General features: G+C 43.8%; 1 protein-coding gene across 2 annotated transcripts in view; it reads right to left on the bottom strand.

The window, feature by feature from the left end:
- Window positions 1-5,000, bottom strand: part of LOC143026248 (phosphatidylinositol 3,4,5-trisphosphate 3-phosphatase TPTE2-like) — a 248,730-nt gene that overhangs the window by 35,579 nt on the left and 208,151 nt on the right. The gene's annotated exons all lie outside the window — the stretch shown is intronic.

Raw genomic sequence — 5,000 nt, 5'->3', positions numbered from 1 at the left:
AAGAAGAAGAAGAAGAAGAAGAAGAAGAAGAAGAAGAAGAAGAAGAAGAAAAATGGGGCCCAGATCAGACACCGAAGGTCAGCCCATCAGTACCGCACCTCCGGATACGTGACAAAAGTTATTGACAGGTTTATAGGAAAAGGGATGGGGAGACGATTCTCTACGACGTCCTTAATCCTCCCGACGTGGAGACCTAGATCTCTTGAGAACAAACACCTCGCTCTGATCACGTGACCTTCTTCTTCGAATTTTACGAACTCCAGGGAAGAACTTCGACATCATACGTCGGTTCATCCGTTAAGCCACGCCCCCCTCATGACGTCATCAAACTGTATCCTTGTTCCGCCTCAATCTATTGTATTGTAATATGTTTATTACTTATAACTAAACCTAACAACCGACAATATTCGGTCAGAGCATCGCCTCACCAAACACCCTGAATCTTTCAAAGGATTTACAAAGGCAGAGCATGCCGACAGGAGACCTTTTGGTCCATATCTAGGTCATTCCAACTTAGCATGACCTGACCTACCCTGTGCTAACTTCGCAGAGTAACTTTCCCTAATCTAAGCATTTCAGTTTACATGAGAGGCAGCTCTTCGGCAAGGAAATGCTTTATCGTAAGGAAGATAGTATCTTGTCAGCAATAATCAACGTTACTACCCTTGGGGTTACTACCCCGAAGAGATGGAACCAGAGATGGAAAAGGAGAGATGGCTGATAGCAACAGTAAAATTTAAGTCATCAGCATTCTTCTTTGAGAAGAGATTAGTCTTCACACACAGATGCCGCGTAGCCTTGATCCGTAGGGGTGCCACTAAATAACCCCTCCTCTGAAACAATGACTATAAAACTTAAGGAGTCAACACCCACACAGGAAGAAAAAATATATATAGAGACTGAACAATTTCACATAAGGCTTAATGACCCCTTTATGAGTCGATAGCCTTAATAAAAAAAAAAAAAAAAAAAAAAAAAATAATAATAATAATAAATAATAATAATAATAATAATAATAGTAATAATAATAATAATAATAATGATAATATATATACAACGAACGGAATATTGAAAAGAAAATGAGACAGGCAAACCAAAGAGGTGGAAGAAGGGGACGGTTGGAAGGGGAAGAAGGAGATGAAGGGAAAGAAAAGGGAAGAAGTAGACGAAGGGAAAGAAGAGGGAAGAATGTGTCGAAGGCCGAAGGCAGAGAAGCTAAGAAGGGAAATAATTCAATAAAATTGAATGAGCGGGAAGTAAGGAGGACGTGAGCATGTCAGTCTGAGGTCAAGATAAGAGTTCGGGACGGAAAAATTGGGGAAGAAAGTGAGGCGAAGGGAAGAGAAGCGAAGGGACTGGGAGGGAAAGAAAAGGGAAGGGAAAGGGAGGGACGGGAAGATATGGGAAGGGAATGGATGGGAAGAGAGGGGAAGGGAAGGGAAGGGAAGAGAAGGGAAGGGAAGGGAAGGGAAGGGAAGGGAAGGGAAAGGAAGGAAAGAGAAGGGAAGGGAAAGGAAGAGAAGAGAAGGGAAGAGAAGGGAAGGGGAAGGAAGGGAAGAGAAGGAAAGAGAAGGGAAGGGAAGGGAAGGGAAGGGAAGGGAAGGGAAGGGAAGGGAAGGGAAGGGAGGGGAAGGGAAGGGAAAGGAAGTGAAGAGAAGTGAAGGGTAAGGAAGGGAAGAGAAGGGAAGAAAAATGAAGGGAAGGAAAAGTAAGGGAAGAGAGGGAGAGGAAAGGATAGGAAAGGAAAGGAAACAACACGAAATGAAAGGGAACATGAAAGAAAGGAAAAAGAGGTAAGGTAAGGGAAGGGAAGAAAGGGGAAGGAGAGGGAAGGAATGGGAAGAGGAGGAGAAAGAAGGGGAGAGAAGGAAAAGAATGGAATGAAGAGGGGAGGGTCAGGGGAAGGGAAAGAAAGGGGATGAGATAGGAAAGGATGGGAGGGGAGGGAATGGAAGGGGAGGGTAAGGGAAGGAAAGGGAAATGAGGGAAGGGCGGGAAATGGAAGGGAAAAGAGGAAAGAGTTGGCAGGGAAAAGGAAAACAATGAAAGGGAAGAGGTCGAACAGAATGGCAAGAGAAAAGGAAATAGGATATGGAGAAAGATAGGAAGGGAATAAGGAAGGGAAGGGGAGGGAGTGATAGGAAAGGAAAGGTAAGTGAATGAAGGGGAATTTATAAGTGAGGAGAAAGAAATGGCACACATATACCAAAAGGCGTAACCCCCCTTAAAAGGGGGTAGCCAGTCAAGGCATGCACTCATCCCTCACCCATCCCATATCCCCAACACCCATTTGTTGTTTCTTTTATCTTCGCTTCTTGTGGATGAAGGACCATCCCTGTTCCCCACCCACTGCCCGGGTGAGAAGCAATGTAGTAAGGCACAGCACCTCCATAGCAGGGTCCGACAGCTGAAGATGTTTACCCCCACCGATTCATCACATGGGGATGACCCCCTTCACACCCTCATCCACTCAAGAAAGGAATTCCAAGGGAAGAAAACGGGGGCAGGGCGATAGAGGAGGAAGACGGGGACAAGAGGACATAATTGGCAAAAGTTCTCCTCTTTGTCTTCCCCTTTCCCCAAGGCAAAGGGGGAAAAGACAACGGCGACAAAATGGATGTCAGGGACAGAATTCCAGAGACTATGACGAGACGAGCATTCGAAGTAGCAGGTGCCATCTCCTCGAGGTAGCAGGTGGTCCTCATTCGAGATAGCAGGTGCCAGTCACTTGAGCAGGTGGGACGAGTATTATATGATGATGAGAGAGCAAGATAACAGGTGACGAAGGGTGAGCAGAGGGTGGACTGGGTCAAGACAGCAGGTGATGAGTCACGATAGTTGAGCTGTACAGTTTGCAAAACTTCCCCGTGATCTACGAGTACTTGGTTGTACAATAAAGAGTATGTGGCAACATCGCACGCGCCTTTTCGTGTAAATGTAAAAGGAATAATTCTAGACTTAATCCTCAACACACACACTGTTGCCACATATCACAACTAATATTCATCAACCTCAACATGCATATCCCGTTCTGTGAACGCACAAGTGCTATACTATATCTCAAGACTCCGAACTCTTAAAACTGGAGAACACTCTAACTACCAAATCTAGAAGCACCCAGTTCCTAGAAATCAGATCACATTTTTCTAGGTTCTTTTACAACTACAAAAGTCTTGAACGCCCTTCTAGGCCCTTCTCTCTCCTTCTCCTCTTTCTCTGCCTCTCCTATCCCCCCTCCCTCATCGCACTCTCTCTCATCCTACTTCCTCCATCACACTACTCCTCGTCCCCCATTCCCTCACTCCTTCTTCCTCCCTTTCTTCTCCACTTCCCTCTTCACTCTCCCTCCTCCCCTCCACCTCCCTCTCTACTCTCCCTCTCCTCTCCACCTCCTCTCCGTCCCATTTCCCCCTCTTCCTTCCTCCTTCTCCTTACACTCTCCTACTCCTCCTCACCCCTCTTCCCTCTTCTCTTCCTTCCTCTTCCTTCCTCTTTCCTCTCCGCCGTCACATCAAAGGGGAGGAAGCACAATGGGGAAGAGACAAAAGGCGACACTCACGAATAAAACACACACAGCAGGGGAACGGGGGGGGGGAGATGGAGGGAAAAGGGCGGCAGTGAAAGAAAAGAATAAAACAAGGGGAAGAAGAGAGAAAAGGAGAGAGAGAGAGAGAGAGAGAGAGAGAGAGAGAGAGAGAGAGAGAGAGAGAGAGAGAGAGAGAGAGAGAGAGAGAGAGAGAGAGAGGAGAGAGAGAGAGAGAGAGAGAGAGAGAGAGAGAGAGAGAGAGAGAGAGAAAGAGAGAGAGAGAGAGAGAGAGAGAGAGAGAGAGAGAGAGAGAGAGAGAGAGAGAGAGAGAGAGAGAGAGAGAGAGAGAGAGAGAGAGAGAGAGACAGAGAGAAAGAGAGAGAGAGAGAGAGCAGCTGTGGATCAATGGAGTAAATCTATCCATTACTGTACATAAAAGAGCACAAGTCTTCAATAAATGAACAAACGCATGAATGGGGGAAAGATTAATGAACGAGTCCCATAGAAGGGGAACGGATACAGAAAAAGAATGACCCAAAAAGATGGAAACACTGTGGGGAGACTTAAAAAAATGACTCGAGAGAGGAAAACACGAGACAAAAAAAAAAAAAAAAAAAAAAAAAAAAAAAAAAAACAAGGCCACAGCCTGGGTTAGTGAACCGAGTGGCGCAATTGTTTCAATCGGGCCTGGCGCCGGTGCGTTCCTTTTAGCGGCTGGGAAGTCACGTGACCGGGTGTGTGTATTATACAATATTCGACTCGAATAGAATATAATTAAACTGAGGCGATACCAATCTAACAACATTAAAACACCTGATTAAAAAAAAATAATAAAAATAAGATAAAATAGAATAAAATAAAAACAACATGAAAGGGAAACGAAATATAATAAACTAAAAAAATATGAAAAAAGACAATAGAAATAAAACAAAAATAAAAACAAAATAAAGTAGAATAATCAAACTAAACTAACAAGGGCAAATGACCTAACTTTCTTCGAGTAATACTAGAAATATTCATGTTAGAAGTTATGCATTCAAGTAACAACATAAATTTTTTTTTATTACAAACACCATTTTCAAAAACGTTGATGGTATAATCGAAAGCTTGCTGATTTTGCATTTGGTTAGTTGTGGTATCGAGTCTCGCAATCTTATCTGAATTCCATCAGTGACTGTCTGTTAACTGTTAACTGTTAACTGTTAACTGTTAACTGTTAATTCCATCACTGACTGTCTGTTAACTGCCCTAAAGCAATGGTTCCTAACCTCTTCTGGCTTGAGGCACCTTTGCCAAGCCTTTCAGAAGTCCCCGGCACCTTTATTAGAAAATCTAAATTCTAGTTTGTCTGTATCTTGTTGATTCAACATCAGTGTAACAAAATAATTTTGTCCCTGGATAATATGAAAATACTCATCTTTACACTGATGCTGCTGTAATGAACAAAAATGGATGACAGAGTCGGTAATACGAA

The sequence above is a fragment of the Oratosquilla oratoria genome, chromosome 6 (genome assembly GCF_046742065.1).
Source record: "Oratosquilla oratoria isolate Oo_2021 chromosome 6, ASM4674206v1, whole genome shotgun sequence".
In the NCBI taxonomy this organism is placed as follows: domain Eukaryota; kingdom Metazoa; phylum Arthropoda; class Malacostraca; order Stomatopoda; family Squillidae; genus Oratosquilla; species Oratosquilla oratoria.
Note: the sequence above shows the minus strand (reverse complement) of the source record. Positions and strands in the feature narration are given on the sequence as shown.